Consider the following 26,530-nt stretch of genomic DNA (forward strand, 5'->3'; position numbering starts at 1 on the left):
ATGTGCACCAGACATGTACACAGCGGGAGATGTGTGAAACAACGCTCACATCTGTCTTGTCTCCTCCACCGCAGCCTCGGTCAACGTGCTGGTGCAGAACTGCAAGATCTACAATGACGCCAGCTGTGACATCTCTGCAGACGGGCAGCTCCTGGCCGTGTTCATACCCAGCAGCCAGCGGGGCTTCCCAGACGAGGGCATCCTGGCTATCTACTCTCTGGCGCCTCACAACCTGGGAGAGATGCTCTACTCCAAGAGATTCGGCGAGTCGTTGTCTCTGTTGAGCGCGTGTGTCAATCTCATTCTACGAAGGGCCGGAGTGCCTGCGAGATTTTTTTTCTCCTCCCTTGTACTTGATTGAAATTGAAAGGAAAGAAGAAGAAAACAACCAGTAGACACTAGGCCCTTCACGGAATGAGTTTGACACCCCTGTTCTGAAGTAACACTGTGTCCTGGTATATCCTTGTATGTTGCAATATCAGATATATAGTAAATGAATACACCCTCGCAGGTAATCGAAGACTAACGTCCGCTCAGATTTTCGAGTATTCAAATAACCGTGCCCATCCCTAGTAATGGGGCCGCTATGTTTTCGGATTGTAACTTTGGTGATAGAGGCACCAAATTGCACACACAACTAGAAAAAAAGTGTTTTAAAAAGATTTGTAGATACTGGGCCATCTCAGAATTTCTACATTAACCCCATAGAGGCCTTTTTCCAATATGGCAGCCAAACAACTCAATGGGGTCTTATTGGACAATTTCACTTGACCATACATGTATGAAATATAATTGTAGTATGCCCAAAAATATCCCCCCTCTGCCCCCCCCTTAAGGAGTGCTTCGAAATATATGTTCTGTGCTGTCATATCAATCTTACAGATCTTTAAAGTCCCATTTTGAGCTCCCGAGTGGCGTTGTGGTCTAAGGCACTGCATCTCCATGCTAGAGGCGTCACTACAGACCCTGGTTCGTTTCCAGGCTGTATCACAACCGGCCGTGATTGGGAGTCCCATAGGGCGGCGCACAATTGGCCCAGTGTCGTCCGGATTAGGGTTTGGCCGGGGTAGGCCGTCATTGTAAATAAGAATTTGTTCTTAACGGACTTGCCTAGTTAAATACAGGTCAAATAAATGTTTTTTAAATATATATTTAAAATACTGCTGAAATATATATTTCAGCAGTATTGTGTATGAAGATTGGTAGTTTTTTGGTAGTATGTAGATATGGGAATGTGGGAGGCCTACTTAATTAGTTTAGCCATAAATTCAAAACAAATTATTTAGAGCAGGTCTGGACCCAAAGTAGCTGTGAACACAGTAATTCACAGTTAATCTACTCTTGCGAGCAGTACAAACACTTACCAGTCGTTAAGACTAGGCAATAGCTTAATCAAGTACACAAATATACCTTTTAGATTTTTAGCAGGTGCAGGCTGTATTCAACAGAGAGGGACTCTCCATTTTGGATATAATCCAGATTCCTAACTGGATAATAATATTGGTTTCCAAATGGTTGCCTTTAATGAAAGAGGTTGTTTTACCGTATGTTTCTCAAGTGGGAACAAACATTCATCTGTCGTCAAAAACCATTCATTAAGAAATACTTCACTGGTTTGTTAGGAAATTCAACATGACTTGCATTAGCCTGCTTGTACAGTAGCAGGAATCTAAGGCATCAGAGAAGGCAGGACAGTTTAATTGAATGGTTCATGTTGTCTGTTATTTATAGCTGCTTAGTCAATAGAGACACCCAGAATGCAGTATATAAAGCAATTTACAGTATGGAGTGTTTCAGACAGAATGTAAATACTGTTTTTAGGCCCTCAAGTAAAACCATGACAAAAGGTGTTCAATATTTGCTTTAAGTTTATATGCCAAACCCATCCATGCTCAACATAAAGTAGCCTAACCATCTCTTCTTTGTCTAGGTCCTAATGCTATTTCTGTCAGCCTGTCCCCAATGGGCCACTACGTGATGGTAGGCTTGGCCTCTCGCAGGATCCTGCTCCATCACAGCACAGACCACATGGTAGCGCAAGTGTTATACCTGCAGCAGCCCCATGGTGGAGAGACTTCCATGAGGGTGAGTTTGGCCAACGTTAACCCTTTGGAATTTCAGGAACAACAAGGTATTATGCCATTTATTTGTGCTTTCATCAATGCATCTTGCAGGTTGATGCAGGTTGCAGGTTGATTTACATTGAACTTGAAAATGCCAGCAAGAACCTAGACCCAAATCATCTGTAAGCATCTTCAGGGTGACAGTAACCAACTGAAACCTCCCACATCTGGAGGTAAAGAAGATTGTAAATGATGAGCTTCTTCTGGCTGGCAAAGGGTACGACTCTTTATAAATAGCTACTTTAACTCCATCATTTGGGGGTGATGAGAACAATAGACCCCCCCCCCCCCCATTATCTCTAACCAACTGAGCAGGAACGTGAGACAAACATTACAATTCAATGCAGCACAGTAGCTCAATAATACCCTCGCAGCTCCAGCCCTCTCACAATGGCCAGCCAGATTAGCAACCCCAAACAATCAAACCAGTGCTGGCAGAGTTTGCATTGACTCTACTTCAACTGGATTCTGAAGGTACAAAATATCTTTATTTCCAAACAAGATGGGGGTAGAAAATGGGCTTTACAATCAGAGACTTTTCACAGGTGCTGGCTCTAGCCTTTTATATTCCAGCAGTGCAAAGTGAGCAAGTGTAATTGAGAAACTTCTGTGGCTCGACCCCAAGTAGAATCATGGTTATGCACATCTCATTTAGTCTTCCTCTTTCAGAGGAACTTGTCTGCTGTTAGTCTTGATGATCGTTGATTAACAGCACTGTGAAACAGCACCAGTAACTCTTCTAACTCCAAACTTCTCACATTGCCAGTGGTGAAATTGTTGTGACATAAGTTTTCTAACTGAACAGTTACATGGTCTGAAGAGAGCCATAATTAGCTAAATCTAATTGAACAAATGTTGAATATTGTTTTTTGTTTTTAAAGCTGCCACACTGCGCATGAAAGCCCATCTCTGATTTGAAGTGAACTAAGAGGTGTTTTTCTCAAAGCGTTTGGTCTCACGTTAATAACTTGGCTCGGATCATCACATGATTGGCATTTATGTTATTACTCTTACATAATTTACATGTGGGAGAGGATATTAGAAATTTAATTGAAGCCTATTGGATGATAACTTGTTTTTATCTAGGACAGAAGAATTTATAATTGACTTTTTCCGACATAACATAGGTACAGCAGATCCACTTATTGTATGGGACACTTTTAATTGTGTCTTCAGAGGCCATGCAATCTCTAAAACAAAAGCAATTTAGATCAAGAGTCCATATTAACAAAGAAAATGGAAGCACTAACAGTACAGATAGATAGCAATACAAACTGTACCTTAGAGAGTCAGAATAAGTTAGAGGAAAAACAAAAAGAAATAGAGGAACTTAATCAAGATCAAGTGTAATATATTATAAAAATAAAGCAAACTGGATGGAATATGGGAAAAATGCACCAAGCGGAAGTAAAGTACTTTAAAGTAATATAAGGCAAGTACTTGAAACAATAGAACACAATGAAACATCTGGGAAACCAGGCCTGGTGTTCATAGCTGACTTTGATAAAGTACAACTGGAGTTTATATAAACTCAACAAAAAAATAAACGTCCCTTTTTCAGGACCCTGTCTTTCAATGATAATTAGTAAAAATCCAAATAACTTCACAGATCTTCATTGTAAAGGGTTTAAAACACTGTTTCCCATGCTTGTTCAATGAACCATAAACAAGTAATGAACATGCACCTGTGGAACGGTCGTTAAGATACGAAAAGCTTACAGACGGTAGGCAATTAAGGTCACAGTTATGAAAACTTAGGACACTAAAGAGGTCTTTCTACTGACTCTGAAAAACACCAGAAGAAAGATGCCCAGGGTCCCTGCTCATCTGCGTGAACGTGCCTTAGGCATGCTGCAAGGAAGCATGAGGACTGCAGATGTGGCCAGGGCAATAAATTGCAATGTCCATACTGTGAGACGCCTAAGACAGAGCTACAAGGAGACAGTACGGACAGCTGATCGTCCTCGCTGTGGCAGACCACGTGTAACAACACGTGCACAGGATCGGTACATCCGAACATCACACCTGCGGGACAGGTACAGGATTGCAACAACTGCCCGAGTTAAACCAGGAACGCACAATCCCTCCATCAGTGCTCAGACTGTCTGCAATAGGCTGAGAGAGGCTGGACTGAGAGCTTGTAGGCCTGTTGTAAGGCAGGTTCTCACCAGACATCACCGGCAACAATGTCTCCTATGGGCACAAACCCACCGTCTCTGGACCAGACAGGACTGGCAAAAAGTGCTCTTTACTGACGAGTCGCGGTTTTGTCTCACCAGGGGTAATGGTCAGATTCATGTTTATCATCGAAGGAATGAGCGTTACACCGAGGCCTGTACTCTGGAGAAGGATCGATTGTGAGGTGGAGGGTCCGTCATGGTCTGGGGCGGTGTGTCACAGCATCATCGTACTGAGCATGTTTTCATTGCAGGCAATCTCAACGCTGTGCGTTACAGTGAAGACATCCTTCTCCCTCATGTAGTACCCTTCCTGCAGGCTCATCCTGACGTGACCTTCCAGCATGACAATGCCACCAGCCATACTGTTCGTTCTGTGTGTGATTTCCTGCAAGACAGGAATGTCAGTGTTCTACCATGGCCAACGAAGAGCCCAGATCTCAATCCCATTGAGCACGTCTGGGACCTGTTGAATCGGAGGGTGAGGACTAGGGCCATTCTCCCCAGAAATGTCTGGGAACTTGCAGGTGCCTTGGTGGAAGAGTGGGGTAACATCTCACAGCAAGAACTGGCAAATCCGGTGCAATCCACGAGAAGGAGATGCACTGCAGTACTTAATGCAGCTGGTGGCCACACCAGATACTGACTGTTACTTTTGATTTTCAACCCCCCCTTTGTTCAGGGACACATTATTCCATTTCTGTTAGTCATATGTCTGTGGAACTTGTTCAGTTTGTCTCAGTTGTTGAATCTTGTTATGTTCATACAAATATTTACACGTTAAGTTTGCTGAAAATAAATGCAGTTGACAGTGAGAGGAGTTTATGAATGCCTGGAATATTACAATTTTGAAGAATCTTTTATTAAATGGGTTAAAATCATGTATAGTAGCCCTTTGTGTAAAATAGTAAAAAATGGCTACTTCTCAAAGTTTTAAACTGTAAAACAAACTGTCCACTATCGGCATATCTATTTATTATTGTCGTTGAAATGTTAGCTGTTAAAATCAGATCCAACAATAATATTAAGGGTTTAGAAATCCAGGGCTTAAAAACAAAAGTGTCATTGTATGCTGATGATTCTTTTCTTTTAAATCCACCATTTAGATCCCTCTACAGCCTCATAGAGGATCTAGATACTTTTTCTATCCTCTCTTGATTAAAACCAAATGATGAGTGTTGGATCACAAATAAATACAACATTTACATTACGGTGTAGTTTACCAATGTAATGGTCTGATGGTGATGTGGACATACTCGGTATTCATATGCAGAAAGAAAGAAATAATCTCACTCCGATGAATTTTAATAGAAAGTTAGCAAAAATAAATAAGATCTTGCTACCATGGAAAGGGAAATACCTGTCTATTTGTGGAAAAATCACCCTGATTATCTCTTTAGTCATATCCCAGTTGACCTATTTGCTTATGGTCTAGCCGACACCTAGCGACCTGTTTTTTTATTTTTTATATAGTTCCTCCGTCCAGTGCCCGTGTTTTTTTGCCCATCTTAATCTTTTCTTTTTATTGGCCAGTCTGAGATTTGGCTTTTTCTTTGCAACTCAAAGAAAGTCGCCTCTTTACTATTGACATTGAGACTGGTGTTTTGCGGGTACTATTTATTGAAGCTGCCAGTTGCGGTGAGAGGTGTCTGTTTCTCAAACTATGAAGGGAGTAGTACACAGCGTTGTACGAGATCTTCAGTTTCTCGTTCAGCGCTGTTTTTTTGTGGTAATTTTTTCAAACATTTTTCTGTCCATTAAAATAGCATCAAATTGATCAGAAATACAGTGTAGACATTGTTATTGTTGTAAATGACTATTGTAGCTGGAAACAGCAGATTTTCATGGAATATCTATACAGGCGTACAGAGGCCCATAATCAGCAACCATCACTCCTGTGCTCCAATTGCATGTTGTGTTAGCTAATCGCAGTTTATCATTTTAAAAGGCTAATTGATCATTAGAAAACCCTTTTGCAATTATGTTAGCACAGCTGAAAACTGTTGTTTTTAATTAAAGAAGCAATAAAACTGCCCTTCAGACTAGGTGAGAATCTGGAGCATCAGCATTTGTGGGTTCAATTACAGGCTCAAAATGGCCAGAAACAAAGACCTTTCTTCTGAAACTCGTCAGTCTATTCTTGTTCTGAGAAATGAAGGCTATGCGAGAAGTTGCTAAGAAACTGAAGATCTCGTACAACGCTGTGTACTACTCCCTTCACAGAACAGCGTAAACTGGCTCTAACCAGAATAGAAAGAGGAGTGGGAGGCCCCGGTGCATAACTGAGCAAGAGGACATGTACATTAGAGTGTCTAGTTTGAGATATGGCTTTTTCTTTACAACTCTGCCTAGAAGGCCAGCACCCCAGAGTTGCCTCTCCACTGTTGACATTGAGACTGGTCAAGCTACAATTGTCATTGACAACATTAACAATGTCTACACTATATGTCTGATCAATTTGATCTGATTTTAATGGACAAAAAATAAAGACATTTCTAAGTGACCCCAAACTTTTGAATGGTAGTATATGTAACTTGTTCTTTTTTGTTCAAAATTGAAATTATGACTCTTACATATCATAGCAAAAGGGGACCGTGTTAGATGTGTTCTGAATTTCTACGTTGAACATTTTGCATTCCCTGCGAGCACAACTGACACACGGCCCAAGTTATGGCAGCGTAGACAGTCCGAGGTTCTCTGAGCTGACAGCTCTTATGCAGATCCCCAATTATTCTGTCTTGCTCCTACGTTTGAAGATGAATGAAACAGCCTTTTCCCCCTCTCCTTTGTTATTTCTCCCTATTTTGTCTGAGTGGTGTAAAATTTATGCAGATGTGGACAGACAGGTATATGTGGTCATTCATCTTCGCTTCACAAGGTTAGAGGCAGACAACGCAGAGGCAGGAAGTAGTACCCGTGTCTGTCACCTGATATGGTTGTCATAGCAGCAGTTTTGGCTAGCCAAGGTGTCTCAAACAACGTCCCTCCTGAACTTGATTCAATTGAGGGAACAGCCAACCGCTAAGGAGCGGCTCTACTTCAGCAGACAGACTAAAGTTCTAGTATTGTTCTGCTATTCCCACACTAGTAACATATTATGTCTCAGGTTCTGAATCATCGGGATAATCGATAACCAATATACAGTGCCTTGCGAAAGTATTCGGCCCCCTTGAACTTTGCGACCTTTTGCCACATTTCAGGCTTCAAACATAAAGATCTAAAACTGTATTTTTTTGTGAAGAATCAACAACAAGTGGGACACAATCATGAAGTGGAACGACATTTATTGGATATTTCAAACTTTTTTAACAAATCAAAAAACTGAAAAATTGGGCGTGCAAAATTATTCAGCCCCTTTACTTTCAGTGCAGCAAACTCTCTCCAGAAGTTCAGTGAGGATCTCTGAATGATCCAATGTTGACCTAAATGACTAATGATGATAAATACAATCCACCTGTGTGTAATCAAGTCTCCGTATAAATGCACCTGCACTGTGATAGTCTCAGAGGTCCGTTAAAAGCGCAGAGAGCTTCATGAAGAACAAGGAACACACCAGGCAGGTCCAAGATACTGTTGTGAAGAAGTTTAAAGCCGGATTTGGATACAAAAAGATTTCCCAAGCTTTAAACATCCCAAGGAGCACTGTGCAAGCGATAATATTGAAATGGAAGGAGTATCAGACCACTGCAAATCTACCAAGACCTGGCCGTCCCTCTAAACTTTCAGCTCATACAAGGAGAAGACTGATCAGAGATGCAGCCAAGAGGCCCATGATCACTCTGGATGAACTGCAGAGATCTACAGCTGAGGTGGGAGACTCTGTCCATAGGACAACAATCAGTCATATATTGCACAAATCTGGCCTTTATGGAAGAGTGGCAAGAAGAAAGCCATTTCTTAAAGATATCCATAAAAAGTGTTGTTTAAAGTTTGCCACAAGCCACCTGGGAGACACACCAAACATGTGGAAGAAGGTGCTCTGGTCAGATGAAACCAAAATGGAACTTTTTGGCAACAATGCAAAACGTTATGTTTGGCGTAAAAGCAACACAGCTCATCACCCTGACCACACCATCCCCACTGTCAAACATGGTGGTGGCAGCATCATGGTTTGGGCCTGCTTTTCTTCAGCAGGGACAGGGAAGATGGTTAAAATTGATGGGAAGATGGATGGAGCCAAATACCTGACCATTCTGGAAGAAAACCTGATGGAGTCTGCAAAAGACCTGAGACTGGGACGGAGATTTGTCTTCCAACAAGACAATGATCCAAAACATAAAGCAGAATCTACAATGGAATGGTTCAAAATTAAACATATCCAGGTGTTAGAATGGCCAAGTCAAAGTCCAGACCTGAATCCAATCGAGAATCTGTGGAAAGAACTGAAAACTGCTGTTCACAAATGCTCTCCATCCAACCTCACTGAGCTCGAGCTGTTTTGCAAGGAGGAATGGGAAAAAATGTCAGTCTCTCGATGTGCAAAACTGATAGAGACATACCCCAAGCGACTTACAGCTGTAATCGCAGCAAAAGGTGGCACTACAAAGTATTAACTTAAGGGGGCTGAATAATTTTGCACGCCCAATTTTTCAGTTTTTGATTTGTTAAAAAAGTTTGAAATATCCAATAAATGTCGTTCCACTTCATGATTGTGTCCCACTTGTTGTTGATTCTTATACAGTTTTATATCTTTATGTTTGAAGCCTGAAATGTGGCAAAAGGTCGCAAAGTTCAAGGGGGCCGAATACTTTCGCAAGGCACTGTATTAACATGAAATTAATTCATATATGATAACATGCTAATCGAATGTGAAAAATAAAGCTCATTAGAAGATGGCGCTAATGCAATAAAATGACTTGAAAAAATTTAATGTTTTTTAAGATGTTGGGGTTGTATCATATTAGGACAATAGTGATACTCTTTGCTGTGGCTGTAATTGATTTATTTCCATATGTCCCCATTCCCTCCAGAGAATGTTTGATGTGGTGTACCCCATGGCCGCTGATCAGCGGAGACACGTCAGCATCAACTCGGCCCGTTGGCTCCCAGAACCTGGCCTGGGTCTTGCCTACGGTACCAACAAGGGAGACCTAGTCATCTGCAGACCTGTGTGAGTCTGCACTACACACTCTTTGTATAGTACCTCGGTTTCTCTCTCTTTCTCTCTTTCTTGCCTTCCCTCTCGCACAGTGCAACCTGCCCCTGGCTTAGAGAACTAAGTTTGTCCTCACTACCTCTTCTCTCACTACCACAGTATGTTTACATCAGGAGTGGCCTGTGGCTAGATTTCTCCCATAGCACATTTCTCTACATGCCATGTATTTGTTTTACATTTGTATGGAAACAGTGAAAAAAATGAATAGCCAATTAGTGTGTTTTCTATCCCTGCTTTAGATAAATATATGTTTCTGCTGCTGAGGACAAGAATCCCCTCATTTGTGTGGTTACGTAATGGCCCGAGAGTCCCAGTGCTCATGGCTTTAAAGCCTTTGGCATTCGGGAAGGCAGGCAGCAGCTCCGCACCCACCCACGGCAGGCAGGCAGGGCAGGGAGAGTTGGATCGATGGAGCGCCCACTGACTTATTCAGCCAGCTGTTATCGGCTAAGTCAAGTCAGAGGAGCTTGTTCTCACTCACTCTTCATAAAGTTTCTCAGTTATGTTTTTCTCCATTCTGTCTGGCTGTCTGAAATAAATTGTCTGGTGTTAGTGGAAGAATGATTTGTTCTCCCTAGCCCCCGGGCCTGCTTTGTTACTTCGAAGAGCAAAAACTATATCATCCAACAACAGTAAAATGTGCATTATGAACAAATACTATTTTCTACACATAGAAATGACAAACCTTAGTGACAAACCAAAAGTTTACGAACAGCAATAGTTAAGTTTAGACAAATGTTTATCTGATTTTGAAGAGGAAATTTGGGGAATTTACATCTAAAGACGTTGCAATTCATCAACAGCAAAATTGTCTCTAATTTATGTCTGCCTTTTTTGATGATCCAACCATAATCTTACCCAGAGAATCACTGTACATGCAAGAGAGACTTACAACCGCATCTATAATCGTGAAGCCCTAATTGTGATCTGTAAAATTCAGTAATAGCATTCCTGAACACGCAGAGCACCACAGGTGCATAATAACCAAACAAAAATCACAAGAGGAAGAACACTCACAGTACTCCCCATGGACATACTGCCTCACTCACAGTACTCCCCATGGACATACTGCCTCACTCACAGTACTCCCCATGGACATACTGCCTCACTCACAGTACTCCCCATGGACATACTGCCTCACTCACAGTACTCCCCATGGACATACTGCCTCACTCACAGTACTCCCCATGGACATACTGCCTCACTCACAGTACTCCCCATGGACATACTGCCTCACTCACAGTACTCCCCATGGACATACTGCCTCACTCACAGTACTCCCCATGGACATACTGCCTCACTCACAGTACTCCCCATGGACATACTGCCTCACTCACAGTACTCCCCATGGACATACTGTACACCACTGCGGCATAGACTCCACATCCCTACTGGGATTTTTTTTTTTTTTTAATGTAACCTTTATTTAACTAGGCAAGTTGGTTAATAACAAATTCTTATTTACAATGACGGCCTACCCCGGCCAAACCCAGACGACGCAGGGCCAATTGTGCGCCACCTTATGGGACCAGTTGTGACACAGCCTGGATTCGAACCAAGGTTTCTTTAGTGACGCCTCTAGCACTGAGATGCAGTGCCTTAGACTGCTGCGCCACTCGGGAGACCAATTATTATATCCCTGTGTGTTTACTAATGGTAGAAACAGTTGTGCTGCAATCAGTGACACATCTCCTACTACACTGTCGAGCAGGTATCATTGAAAGAGGGGAATAAAGACCAGAATCCCAGGATGCGTATGTGTTTGTATTCTCTTGTGTTGTGTAAATGACATGATCAAACATGTCTAAGGGGGTTTTTACAGCAGGAGCTCGTATATGGCCGGACCTCGAATAGCAGCACTACCTCAGTAGCGAGGCAGCATGTTGCTGTACATACACCCTCTCTCTAGGATACCTAGTAGAGATGGATCAGCAACGATGCACACGTCGTCTTCGCTACTGAGACATCTGCATTTTAAGCTGCATTTGAATATCCGGCACCTCATATGTGTTGGCAGTCTGAAGCAGCGTGAGAGCAATGTTTCCTGATTTGCCCACAGGCAGGCTTCTCCGAAGAAGAGGCAGTTTCCTCGCTCTGTACGTTTTCATGAGAACCCTGACATCCTTCTTCAATCAATGATTTGTTTTTCTTTTCTTTACAACCCATAATATTTCATTTTCTGCTTGGATGAAAAACAATTTAAGGCTGCTTGTTTTCTCGAAGAAGTGTCCTTTTTCCCCCATCCACATTTCAGTTTTACTGGTGATTTCTCTCCAAGCCAAAACAGCCTATCAATGTCTCACTGCGTTCAGCAAACCATGATTGTCAGCCGTTTTGGGTGATCGACTGTTGAGGGGATTGGTAATTCAATCAGCCCTTTCTTTGATGACCATCCTCTTGATTCATATTTGTTTTACTACAGTCCACAGGTTTGTACTGATAGCCACCGTTATACCTTGACCAAATGCCAATTGAGTGGAAATGTGGTCGTTTGCCCCACAAGTGGAGTACAGTCTAAGCAGAGATCTGTTGGTCACAGTGTAGTCAAAGTAACCTCTTTAGCAACAGAAGGCACTGGAAGCAGTTGGGCAGAGGCCAATCATCCTAGAAAGCCTAATCGAAACAGCTGTGTTCTAACAGCAGCAAGCCTGTCAATCTCAGCTGTTGCACAGACTTACTCACCGTCTCTGACTGTCTGATTTCTCAGCTTATTGGTCATCCCTCACCAAAATATCTTTCATTCCGTTGTCTTCCATTGTCCTAGTTTTTTGGGGATTTGGGTAGAACTTTGTATTTTACAGCCCAATTTCACTGGCAGGTGTAGGTGGTTGTTGTGGGTTTGATTATTTTTTTTCCACCCCCATAATTCAATTTTGCATGCCTGGTGTGGCCTTTCTGTTTTATTATATAGAATAGCAGCATGAGAAATAATGCAATTTGACTTTTTATTTTATTTTATCAAGCATGCTGTGCTGTGCTGTGCTGTAAGCAGCTTTGCTCCGGGAGCAGGGACGTGTTGTTGCTGATGAAACTGAAATGAGATCAGGACAGAGAGAGAGAGAGAGTGGCCTTGTTTTGGGAAATAGTCTCATAAAATAATAACTTTCCCCCTCTTGGTCCTAATACTGTCGATATTATTTCTTTATCTATCTCCTGAAAGTTTGACCCGCCATGTATTCTATTCTTGGCAGATTTTCTTGGATTGTATACTTCAACTTCCTTTCAGATTCACGGCTAGTGTGCTTGGAGGTCTAAAATGTAAGGTTTTCACGGGCCAAATACTCTTAATGGTGCAGTTAGTTAGTACAGGATCTACATCAGGTTAAATGCAGACTTTGATTTGTTGTCCGGCTGGAACCAGGGTTTCACATGTACCGGTACCTCAGGAAATCTATCCTCAACTTGATTATCCCGCTCCTGCTTCTCACTTTGCACAGTGGCTTTCTTACATTTGAAGCAGAAAATGTAGGGACTTGTATAAAACCAGATGCACACTCATGATATCCAGCACCTTCTCTCTATAGTACTTAATGTGTATCATCATTGTCATCCATCCATCATCATCACATACTGGTATCCCATAAATGCCTCTTAACTGTCGTGAGGTGGAGCAGTGGCGTGGATCTGTGCCCGCCGGAGTTTGGAACAGCTGGAGGAGAACAGGCCAGTCACCCAGAGACTGCTAGGTAAAGGAGCCCTGAGGAAAAGCTCTCATTATTCCTTTTTATGGAGGCATTTTAAGACCATTGGCAAAACAGTTGAGGCTTCAGCTCTGTCCAAACGTTTCTCTATTCCAGGTCTTAGTCTTGTTCTAAGTGTGTTAAAGGAGATTCTAGCAAAACTGCACTCACTATAGCTGGACGTCGTACTGTGCTTGCTAATGAACCTCATCTGCTACATATTATCCAAGACAATTATGAATAAGCAAACAATGCCCATACCCAATTACTGGCTCAGACACAGGTTTGAGTTGGGCCTGTCCAAGCTTATGTCAAAATAACATATGCATGTGTCTAATGTTGAATCATTCTGGTGATATTTGCAGAGCTCAATGTTATATCTTAAGATAATAACCCCCCCTCCGGTTTTATGCAAATAAGAGAAGACACAGATTGTCTTCCTCCTTTGGGGATTTGGGCAGGTCTCTTCGACTGCCTGGTGTGCTTGTTGTAAAGCAGACAATTTGACATGTTTGAAAGCAGTAGCATGTCAGGGGCTGTCGTTCCAGCGATTTTAAGTGTCATGCACTCAATTTGTCTCTCAGATATATTATTTTTTGCCTGAGGGGAGTGAGTGAATAGAATATCCCCTCTTTCTCCCTCTCTCTCTCTCATCCATTTTTTCTTTCAGTCCATCAACTGCACTGTTTACACACCAGAATATGGTCTTTGGAAATATACACATACTGTTTATCTACCTCCCGGCATGAGAAAGAACAGTCTATATGAGATATCCACTTTTGTGCTCGATCTTCCCAATTTGATGCCTGCCAGCAGTTTTCCTAGATCCATGGTAACTACCCCAAAAAGAGCCTTTGCTCAGTTTCTTATCAAGTATTTAATTTCCCTGTCTCATACTTATTTTAATTAACGGTTGTAGCGGAAGGGTCGTTAAGTGTACATGACTTATCAGTGTCTCTCACAGGCTGCTGATTCGCTGACTCTGCTGCTTGTCCACTGATACTGGGGATTAATGGAACACTCGTTTCCTTCTAATAAAATGCAGTTCATTAATCCTTCGAATAAAATGCAGCTTGAGATGAATGGAACATGGAAACTTATTTAGCTCCTATCCTTCTAATAAGATGCAGCTTATTAATCCTTCTAATAAAAGGCAGTTGGGGATTAATGGAACATGGAAACTTATTTTGCCCGTTTCCTTCTAATAAGATGCAATTTATTAATCCTTCTAATAAAATGCAGCTGGGGTTAATGGAACATGGAAAATTATTTTGCTCATTTCCAGCTAATAAGATGCAGTTTATTAATCCTTCTAATAAGATGCAATGTATTAATCCTTCTAATAAGATGGAGTTGGGGATTAATGGAACATGGAAAATTATTTTGCTCATTTCCAGCTAATAAGATGCAGTTGATTAATTATTCTAATAAGATGCAGTTTATTAATCGTTCTAATAAGATGCATTTTATTAATCATTCTAATAAGATGCAGTTTATTAATCTGTCTAATAAGATGCAGTTTATTAATCTGTCTAATAAGATACAGCTGATGCATTTAAATGGTGCTGTCTTCCCAGTAACCAACTGCTTGACTATCTCTAGCTATTCAATATAACCAGGCTTTATGGAGGGCTTGCATTCTCCCAACACTCAGGCCACAATACTATTTGGGTGTGACTTAAAGACATGCTCTGTAACTATGGCGATTAATACATATTTTTTTAACCTCCCATTTAGGGCTGAATGTTTAGTTCATACATGCATAATCTATGAGCAGAATTACTGTTAACTAAATTAGCTATAAAATCCCAATTTTTTCTGGAAGCTGTGCTGCGCCCTTTTCCCCTAAATTCCCCTCACGCGGCCCAGCCCCCTAGCAATTACAGTTATAGCCAATGAGCTTCAGCCCCTTGCCATTTGAGTGGCAGCTAGCAAGATTCACACACAGCAGAGCAAGAGAGAGCAATGACGTGGTGCAGATATCTGCACATGTATAACGTTGTATGCAATTATTGGGACCACTTTTAGCTCGTCAGCACTACTTTCAGTACTGCATAAAAAGTATACAAGAGAACTGGAGAATTTCTTATAGTAGTAATAATAATAATACATTTAATTTGTATAGCGCTTTGAATTTACATTTTTTATTTTATTTAACTAGTCACCTACTGTGACGTCTCATAACTCTACATAGGCAAAATATATATACACTAAAAACATCATACATTTAGAATCAAGGCAGGAAATGGCAGTATTAGGCTAGGTGCTAAAAGGACTTCCCAGGTTAGGACTATAAGAAAGACAGTCAGAAGAAACGTGTTTTAAGGCCCGCTTTAAAAGTTCTGATTGCACTGCTCAGATGAGTTTGCAGGCTTGAGAAGGTGGTTGATGGTTGAGAAAGAGGATTCTGAGGTTAGCTTTTGTTGTTGTCAATCATGGTGGAGTAGAAGGCTGATCGTGCTGCTTTTAGGGCAGCAGAATAGCTTCTTTGCGTGGTGGTCTTTGTAGGCCAGTAGATGGAATGTGAAGCCGTCCTTCCTCCAATGCCTCTGAAGCTTACGGCCATGAGTCTTCATTCTGTGCGGTTCATCGTTGAACCGGGTTGAAGAGTGTTGGAAGGTTACTTTCGTGTTTTTTCGGGAGCAGTGATGTTCAGGGTATTACCCATAGTGCTGTTATACAGGTTGACCATGTCGTCGAGGGCCAGCTCACTGCAGTCAGACTCAAAGTTGGGCTAGATGTGTTCCAGGAAGAGGGGTGTGTTTAAGTTTCCGACGGTGGCAGAATTGAAAGGCCCCCTTTTGGCGTTGGAGCGGAATGGGAGCAGTCAGACCATGTCACAGGCTTGTGGTCAGATACACCCAAGTTCAAGGACATCCAAGTTAGAGGCAGGGACATCTCCAGTGATAATGTATTGTGTGTCGACGATTGTGGTTGGGGAACATTTACATGTTGCACATGGTTTAGGCAGTCCAGCATGTTAAGGAAGTCAGCAGTCATAGAGCATTTTGGTGAGTCAGCATGGATGTTAGTCACCCAAAATTACAATGTTGAAGAGGGTTTATCGTACAGAGGTTAATAGTTCACAAAACTCAATGTATTTATATCCAGGCGGAGCTGCCGCATCTAGATGCTAATAGTCCCCCTCTTTGTGCCCTTTTTCAATGAGGCAGATCAGGTCAAAATCATTCTCTGACATGAACTCATACAAAAGAGATGACTTGTTAAGCCTTGAAGATTGTAGAGTGCACGACGTGTGAAGGCATTGGTGGAAAAAACGTTCATTACATTTTGGTTGGTTCACTGCTCTCTGTATGGACTTTATTGGCTTGGAGTGGGTGACGTAATTTGGGTCACCCTGCAGAAATGGCCAGGCCCGTGATCACCTAACTCCGGTACTCTCATTGTTAGTGCATACAATAGACTTTGGTTTGTTAATTAGTCTCCTACCGCCTCGTCGTCCTCACCATGTTTTCCGTAGGAGCCCGTATCGAGAGGCTTTTCTTAAGGTCCTTACGCAGGGTTGTTTTAATCTGTTCAAAACCTCTGAGGAAAGTTTTCTGCCATTTCAGAGTCTTTTCATCCAGCCTTTGGTCCAGGAGATGAGGAGCTAGAAAGTTCTAGCTCTGCTGGTATTTGAATCCAAACAATTTGCTAGTTGATTGGAGAAGTAGCCAAATATGCTAACTAATTTAACGTTGATGATTTAAAAAGCGAAAAATTCTTATGTTCTATACTTGATAAGCTGTCAAAAAACGAAACTTTGATAAAAACAATGCGCTTAAAAAACACTTTTTAATAAAAAAAAAATATTTAACCTTTTTTTTAACTAGGAAACTCAGTTAAGAACAAATTCTTATTTACAATGATTGGGTTAGCTGTCTTGTTCAGGGGCAGAACGACAGATTTTTTACTTGTCAGCTCGGTGATTCAATCTAGCAACCTTTTGGTTACTGGCCCAACGCTCTAACCACTAGGCCGCCCCCACTTAAGAAATAATTATGGATCATTTTGCAGGATTAAAATACCAAGGCTGCCTCTAGGTGAACTCCAGTGCCATTCCGTCTCTGTTTAAAGATTTAATCCAATCCTACTCGACAGGAATGTTTTAAATGTGAATTGAAGAACTTAAGGTTATTTTATGGTTCAACACCACATTCTATGCCTCAACACCAATGGAACAGACACTTATTGGTCAGATTCTCAGACCAGTGCAGTATTATGAAAACGATCTCAACTGTTTCACTGCAAGGTAAAATTATGTACGTTTTATTTATACTCTACACGGAAGATGGCTGGAGTGCTTGCCCTGAATTTATTTTTATCCGATGAAATCACAGTTGTGGATGCATCCAGGTCTGACAACCTGCCTCAGTCAATGTTGTGTCATTCTGAGCTATGATGCAATGAAGCAGCACTAAAGATTTTTCATCTTAATGCTGGGGACCATTGTGAGGGATTTGCTTGTTGGTTATGTATGGACTGCTCATTCTGTCTAGCAAAACATTTTGTTTTATGATGTACAATACATCCTTTTTTGCTTGAAATACTGTAACTTATTGAAAGCTTTAGCATATCCTGCTGTATAGGTCTGACATGACAAGTGGGACATTGGTACTGAACATTTTTTAGTTCTCTGATTTAACATACAAATATGACCGAATTATAAAACATTAATGATGACATGATAGCACTGACTCATTGTACAATGTCCCTCTCTCTTTCCTTTTCTTTGTTTCTTTCTCGCCCTCTCTTTTTGATCTTCTTTCTCTCTCCTTCGTCTCTCCCCTCCAGAGATGCCCAGTTAGACGGAGACGGCCCCGCTGAGCATAGTGAGCCCGTATTTGCTGTCAACAACAATCGAGGCGGTGGTACTGGTGGGAGCCGCGACGGAGAGCGACCAGGGTGAGAATTGGCTGGGGCAGGCCTTTGAGGATGGTGTGTGTGTGTGAACAATAGTTAGGTATATGTGGCTTTCAGAGAAGGGGGGGGGGGGGGCAAGTAGAGTTTTTTTTACTTTCTTCAATGGAGATATGTAGTAAGTCTTCTGTCTAGCAGGCGTTCTCTGAACTGTGCTTACACGTCTGTCAAAGGTAAAGGCAGCACAGTAAGTTGTTTTTCAACTAAATGCAATGCCAAGACTCAAGTGTCATACACACACTTACATCCATATGGCCTTTATCAGCGTTGGCCATGTGGCTGTGTTTTGCAGGAGCAGCAGGGCCCCCTTGAGGTCTGAAAGGGACATGGGGCTTATGAACGCCATCGGTCTCCAGCCCCGTCACCCTACCCCCGTTGTGACATCACAAGGCACACAGACAGTCATCCCACAGCTTCAGAATGCCGACACACAGACCGACCGAGATCCACAGGTTCCCAGCACATTCCAGGCCTCCGAAGCAACAGACAGTAGGTCTACCTATATCTATACCCATGTCTCTCTCCCCCAGTCCCTCCAGCATTTACCCTGTCTACTAGATCTACAATGACATTGGAAAGTAATTCAGACCCTTTGACTTTTTCCACATTTTGTTACGTTATAGACTTTGATTAAAAATTGATTAAATGAATACAAATCCTCGTCAATCTACACACAATACCCCATAATGACAGTGAAAACAGGTTTTTCAAATGCCACCAAGACCACCAAGACTTTGGCTGCCCGGCCAAACTGAGCAATCGAGAGAGAAGGGTCAGACAGGTGACCAAGAACCCGAAGGTCACTCTAACAGAGCTCCCGAGTTCCTCTGTGGAGATGGACAAACATCTCTGCAGCACTCCACTAATCAGGTCTTTATGGTAGAGTGGCTAGACGGAAGCCACTCCTCAGGAAAAGGCACATGACAGCCCACTTGGAGTTTGCCAAAAGGCACCTAAAGACTCTGAGACCATGAGAAACAAAATTCTCTGGTCTGAGGAAACCAAGATTGAATCTGGAGGAAATTTAACTCTTTGGCATGAATGCCAAGCGTCACATCTGGAGGCAACCTGGCACCATCCCTACGGTGAAGCATGGTGGTGGCAGCATCGTGCTATGGGGATGTTTTTCAGCAGCAGGGACTGGGAGACTAGTCAGGAGGCAAATATGAACGGATCAAAGTACAGAGAGATCCTTGATGAAAATCTGCTCCAGAGCGCTCAGGACCTCAGACTGGGGCGAAGGTTCACCATCCAATACTTATGTAAATGTGATATTTCCCTTTTTTATTTTTAAATCAATCAAAATCTGAACTTGTTTTTGCTTTGTTGGTATTGTGTGTAGATTGATGAGGGGGAAAACAATTTAATACATTTTAGAATAAGGCTGGAATCTTAACAAAATGTGGAAAAAGTCAAGGGGTCTGAATACTTTCCGAAGGCACTGTATATCGTTTTCATAATACTGAGCTGTTCGACTATGTGCTGTCATAACAGGTAAGTCACAATATGCAATATATACGCAGAGAGCCCAACGCTCCCTTCAAGCATAAATGTGTCATTAATTGAGCAAGTGAACTGTGTAAATCACCATTCTGGTCTTGTGATTAATCATATCAGCTAGCGACCCTCTTTGGATAGTCGGTGATGGTAATGATCACCCCATCACTGAATTCACAACTAGGTTTCCGTTTTACTGCACAACACTTTCTGCTGTTCTGTTTCAGTGCATTTCTACAATGGCTGTGTTTCTTCATGAATGGGGAATTTGTTCCTCGTTGCTGTCAGGAAATACAACCTGGCAAATTAGTAGCATCATAATTGAATTCACTTTTTATAGAATCCTTTTTATTTGGCATTTAAGACTTAACCTAATTGCAATCAGTCTTAACAACCTCCTTGACCTCATTCCATACAGAGCAGAACAAAGACCTCAAAGGCATGCACTCAAGGCTTATACAGAACCTGGCTACAGGAAGCAAATACTTATTTAGTTAATTAAAGGTACATTTCACAATTTTTCAACTTCCTATTCGTCATCTTCAGCACCACCCCAACATCACCATACTGTATGTGAAAATGCTGTGTTTCTATATTTTGTGGTAAAAAAAGATAGAGGAATATACCGTGTCTTTCCAATGACATCATCAACCAATTAGTAGGCAATGCCTACTCATAATTGGTTAAAATCACATGATGCACATCAATGATGTCATTTGGAAATACTTATACTTCCTCTCTTTTTTTACTACAAAACAGAAAGGTGCAATTTTCACATATGTTGATGTTGAGGTGGTGCTTGGACATAATCAATGTGAAGTAAAAAATTAATATTTAAAAATAAGTGAAATTGCCCTTTAAGACTAACCTCTGAATTGCCCTTGGTTCCAAAGTCAGGTGAAGTGGACCATTACTTGTTGTCCCAGTGGTAATATAGCAATACCAATTACCCGATATCTCTGCATTAACTGTCTTAGTAACAGATCACAGAAATAGATGTCGTGATATTGGGTCTCATCCAAAACATGTATCTCTTGGGGCACTGAAATATAATTTTCATGACTGTGTCTTTATGTTTCCCAGTGGCACATCTGGGAAAGTGAGCGCAATCAGAGAAAATGAGACCTGCATGGTCTACTTTTGTGTGTCTGGGCCTTTTTAAGGTACTACTATAGGGGTTTTAGACTCAATTCCATAAGAGTCCGTATCCACAAACAGAGCACCACAGTCCATTTTGGCTCGGCTGGAATGTTGTACACGAGGCATTACGTTGTGAGAGCATTACCACACCTCCCATTATACTCATTACAAATGAATGACTGAAACAAACACCTGGCGAGGAATCGAAAGCAAGCTCTCATGCCAAGCCTTTGCGATCAAGGGCCTTTCACCTTTCGTCCAATCGTATCCGGCACTTATCATTTATCTCTGTTTCTACTCCCCTATTGTTGTTAATGTACCGATGACTGGTATAATGGTTATCTAGCATAGCAAGGAGATAGAGAGCCACTGTGCTGTATGTAGGAGTGTACAAACTGTACCTCACTTGGAACCAGTTCTGACCGTGTCTGTTCATTCTGCCATGGTCCTCGTCATGCAGGTTGAGCTACGAGAGGATTCTCTTGACAGGTGTTCAGGAGTTCGGCGGTAATTAAGGTTGATTGTTTTGACTCCGACCCGCCGCCCTTCAAAAGTTGACTGCTCAGACGCCGCTACTCTCCAGTGGAAATGGGCCTATTTCTTGAAGTGGAGTGTTTTCCTTCCCATAAAAAAAGACTTGATTCCCTCTTATATAAGAAACGCTGGAGGTGAAACGCTGTAAGAGAATCTTACATGATACCTACTTCTTTACCCAAACCTGAAGTTAGGTTTCATATTATCTGATATATATCATCCAAGGAGTTTTCAGTGGTAGATGGAGGTATTGTATGCAAATTATGGAGGTACAATATTACTCATCACAAAGAAAAGGTTTTTAATGATTAAAACCTGAATTTATTCATCATAATATTACTGGTGTGTGCAAATTGACTGTAGGTCAAAATAGTCCCAATGGGCCTGGTGCAAAGGGAAATTATATTTACGTATCATTCGGATCTGAGTCATCCATCCACATACTGTGCGCTGGCTGGTTTGACCAATCAGCATCTCCACGGCTGTGATGCCTTAAGTGACTCTTTAGCAGCTCTCTCCAGTGCATGTCTGATGGAGTGTTGCTGTTGGATAGAGCAGGCATTGGGAACACGCCTCCGCACATCGCATTGAACAGCACACTCCTCAGGCCCAACTCTTGTTCAGCAGGTTGTATTCAAACATTGCTCGACATGTTCATTTGAAATGGATTAGCAGCACTGTTGTGAGAGGATGATCGCATTTTATGATAATAAGAATCATTACACACCTACCCTATTTATGCCTTGGCAGAATAGCTGGCTCAAAGAACACTCGGCACGACTCTTGCCCAGCGTCTTACTTTCACTTTTGTGCAAGGCCTAATATGTCATTTTAGTTAAGTAGCTCTGATTTATCGTATTCCCGAATGATCTCCAAGAAAGAAACCAACCAGCATCTCTGTTACACCCACCTGGCAAAGTGACTTTAGCCAAGATTCCGTTTGAGTCGAGTCCCCTCCAGCCATTCTGACATCCTGTGTTTTGTGCAGAGGAGAGTATTAAACACAAGGTGACACTTCCCACCTGCTTTCATTAAGGCAGCGACACACTTCGGAGAGCCCTAATAGCCCCACCGATCAGGTAAATCAGACGCAATCAATTTGTCAGGACAGCGATGAAGCTAAAGTGCCTGAGTTGCATTATGAGGCCAAATGATAATTTATCCCACTGAGAGAGAGCGGGAGAGTCGGAGAGACTACAGGAAATGCTCAGCGCTGGTCCTCTGATGTGCCAATAGAGGCCGTGTGGGTACGGAGGAAACGTTCCCTCAACACCTTCTGTGTTTTTGGGGTCACGCTTGGGAGATGATACAGGGCAGAGCAATAAAGCAGGCGCTCTCTTACTCCACCGAAGAGGATTTAAATGGCGCCTCCCGCTGTTCGATGGGGATATGGAGAATAGACTGAGGATATTTGACTAATCAACAGTAGCAATTGAGGACACCCAGGACTTACCATTTACTATCTGGGTCGTCAAGAAACCCCTCCAGTTTAATGACTGGAAACTTTCAGTTTGATTGAAAAGCGTGTAATTACACAGGTTATACCGTATATGTGTGGGGTGAGGGAGAAATGATCTTTCAAATCTAAAGTTAACTTTTTTTTTTTACTGAACTATGGGTTAATGGTTTGAATGAGGATCATCTTAGGTCTGAAACGTCACCATATAGTTTTTGTACTGAACATAATTTTTTTTCTTTGTGGTAAACCAACCAAGGCTCGTCTGTCATCTACTTATTAAGAGGAGGCGTCGTTAAGGTATATGGGTGGAATCCATCACTGAAAACATCCTGTCATCCCTTCTAAGGTGAAAACCTAAATGCATTTGTACCTGTCAAGTTTATACTGTGGGAAAACGTCCACTCTAAAAAGGTTCTGCAGTTCAGTTAGCAGGTGAACAGGTGACTGACATTGAGAGTGCTACTCACGCAGCCTCTGGCCTTGTGGTGTCGAACAGTCAGAATGCCACCCACTGGCAGGTCTTATATCCAATTCCCTGATGCCATGCGAGTTTCGGTATAATCCCCTAGCCTTGTCAGTCTCTGGTTTGATTGGATCTGGAGGTGAAAATAGTCACAGCAATATTCACCTTTGATGTCACAATCAGATATCCACGATTTTGGAGGTATGAGAGAACATGTATAGGAGAAACTGTTCCTAGTCCAGTTTTGCATACGAGAGACTTAAAATGTTACTATCCTCACCCGCTCTCCTCATCGGCAGACGGCAGTCGCCCAATGCAGGCTTTCATCTCTCCACCTCGCAGATGGAGCAACAAAATACTGCACTAATCCGATTCCTCTCCCCCTCCCTGAGACTACACATTTCTTTAGGAAACATGTTTCAGGGATATGGTTAAACACAGCACAGGTTTCTCAGTCGGAGTAAGTCTATATTTCTACAAATATATCATTGTACGGGGTACTACACTCAGTACAGATCCATCTCCTTGACCTATTTACTCTTTGGTGCAGATCACCTTGAAGAATTCCCTTCACAATGAGCTTGTTTTTGGAGGATTTGAATGAGTTTGAATGTTTACCTGGGTAAACGGTTGTAATCTGACCGGATGTAGTTTTCCTCTTACATGTCGAACACAAGATTCTGTCGGCGTCACCAAGGCACGCATGTTTTCTAAACCGTATAAAACGAAAGGTAAATGTACATTCTCTCCCAGCGAACAAGGTCTCAACATGTGCTGCATTTATTTCCTTCCTCCCCGAGTTGGTGGACACGTAAGGGACCTTCATCCAGGCAGCAGCACAGAGACGCCACCGTCTCTGTCAGCCGAGGCCTCCTCAGAGGCCAGCACCACCTTGGCTAACCCAGGTAACCCCATCCAGTCCTCCTCCTCACACCTGATTCTCAGTGTAAATACAATCTTATCTCAATTTGAGTGGCATTTGTGGGGTCATTATATGCCACAAAATAGTGTTAAAAGTCAAGACAATCTTTGCCTGAGAGCAAAACAGCTGCCAAATAGGAGACATAAAGGAGACATAATGTAGCTCCAGGTGAGTCAGAGAAAACACACACGAGGTCATCTCAGTTCTTTATCTATGATCTCAACACCGTTCTACCACCACATCATTAGCAAGACCAGTCAGTCAACAGGGGGGGTTGGCTGTGATAAATACGTTTGGTCCTTGTCTGAGAAGATTGCCAGTACTCACTGTCTCCTTATCTCTGGGACTGAGGAAACGGAGGGAGGAGGCCTCCCTCTTCCTCCCTCATGTTCTCCCCTTCATTAAACCCGTTAATGGCCTCCCCCTTGTAGGGGCAACAGAGCATTATTACGGCTGGGATTATTACAGCCCAGTTGTCGACGCTCACACATTTCTTACACTCTAAGGAATATGATCTATAGACCACAAATGATTGTAATGTGCGTAGTGAATACAGTAGCCATAAACTGTGGCATGGATGTGACTTGCCAGCAAACACGGTGTGAAAAATAATATTGTACATAGTAAACAGTAGCTCTTTTGAATGTTCTTCCAATTTACAGTTGTAGCCTCATTCATACGAATTAGGGCACTGCCAGGGCCACTGTCCTGTTGGCACACCCAATGTAATTCTGCAGATAACGGTACAATACCATTGTTCATAAACTTTATGGTTGCTTGGAGCCCAATTCAAATGAAGAACAAAAACATACAGCCTGTGTTCACTCTTCCAAATTCACACATTCTCCCAACTATTTAAGCGCCTGACAAAAACAACAATGCAGATGCCTCCTGTTTTCAGTAGAAGGGACAGCCATAAGTACAATAATATATATATTTTTTAAGGACTATGTTCATATCCTGAAAGCCTGAAGTTTTGGATGCTAAAGTTGCCGTGTTTCCACCTTATGGTACTGCACTTGTGTGCTTCTGACTGTGGCTTTGTTTTTGACACAGATTTCAATATGAATTTCTTTGCAGAGTCCCGGGAGAGTCCGTGACTGACAGATAACACCCAGTACTCTGATCTGTCAGTCTGTCTTCTCCATGCATCGCTAGAGGCATCCGACTCACTCTCTCATTTTCATTCCCCGCATCACATTAAGTGCGATTGCAAAACATTTAGGCTGCCGACGTTCGCTCAGTAATCTTCATATACAGTTTTTTTTTTGCCTGTAGAGGAATATATATTTTTTTAATTCATGGGTATGAACAGCCAATCACGTTGTGGCAAAGCCAAATATCCATGTGTGCTTGACAGATAGGCGTAACACTTGAGTTGCATCATGTCTCACTCTATTCATACTCCACTGATGTTACAGTACACGGCTGTCTAGTTTCAAACATTTATTTGGCTGCACTTCCTCCGAGATGTTGCTTAATATATTTTTTAGGCTCGGTAAATAATCTTTGATTTCCTTTCAATAGGGTATTGGGATAAGTTGAACTCTGCACCAACAGCAGCTGCCCGACTAATATGATTACTGTATGTGGTATTACTGTAGGGGCTAGATGCTAGAGCAGACTGGTAACGCTGTTTTAGGAGTGGATTTAGCCAGGCTAGTTGGACACTAAGACATTAGCCAGCCTTCTAATTACCTATATTTTTCCCCTGTCAGGGAACGTGGCCATCATTAGAGCTAGCGCTACGGCTAGCGCGGATATCACCGCTCCGTGCCAAATCACAGAGAAGAGGCCCACCTCCATCACGTCATGCCTGCCACTTCCACCTTCCCTCAAATAGTTTATACTGTCTGGTTACAGTTATGGAGGCAGTTTCTCAACCGCCAAGCAGAGGACATGCATCTGTGTAAAAAGTGGAAATTGTTTGTTGTTCATGTGTGTGTAGTTAGGTGCAAACAACATGTTGAGCGAGTAGAACATTGCGAACCAACATGTTTTTGCTTCAGTAATGAAGTGAATCCAACATTGAGGAAATGAATGTGACTGTTTCTACTGTATGTGTTACCAAGCTCTCCATGTCTTTTCCTCCTCCTCCCCCTCCCCGCCCATGGGAATCTCAAGACCAGGGCAGTGGGGAGGACGCCGTTTCTCAGCTCCGCCGGCTGATCGCTGAGGGTGGTATGATGGCCGTGGTCCAGAGGGAGCAGAGCACCACCATGGGCAGCTTCGGTAACAGCATCATCGTCATCCACCGCGGCTCCCAGACTGGGACAGAGGTACCGGGTGGGGACAGAGGCGCCCAGGGCAGGGGTCAGGGTGGTGGTGATGGTTGGACGTCCCTCTCTCCGCCCCACCGGGGAACTCTGTCGTTCACAGAGCCCACCACCCGTATTCTGACCCACCAGAGCATGTAGCTGGGTGAGAGCTCAGCATTCCTGTTAGAGCCCTCTGTGGGGC

General features: G+C 42.5%; 1 pseudogene across 1 annotated transcript in view; it reads left to right on the plus strand.

Moving 5' to 3' along the window:
• Positions 1 to 26,530, plus strand: part of LOC109895293 (activating molecule in BECN1-regulated autophagy protein 1-like) — a 162,053-nt pseudogene that overhangs the window by 62,349 nt on the left and 73,174 nt on the right. Inside the window, exons 11-15 of the transcript XR_004210702.1 lie at positions 75 to 263; positions 1,931 to 2,085; positions 9,271 to 9,410; positions 17,930 to 18,040; positions 18,348 to 18,544. The product of XR_004210702.1 is annotated as an activating molecule in BECN1-regulated autophagy protein 1-like (transcript). The remainder of the gene's footprint in view (positions 1 to 74; positions 264 to 1,930; positions 2,086 to 9,270; positions 9,411 to 17,929; positions 18,041 to 18,347; positions 18,545 to 26,530) is intronic.

The sequence above is a fragment of the Oncorhynchus kisutch genome, linkage group LG8 (assembly GCF_002021735.2).
Source record: "Oncorhynchus kisutch isolate 150728-3 linkage group LG8, Okis_V2, whole genome shotgun sequence".
NCBI lineage: Eukaryota > Metazoa > Chordata > Actinopteri > Salmoniformes > Salmonidae > Oncorhynchus > Oncorhynchus kisutch.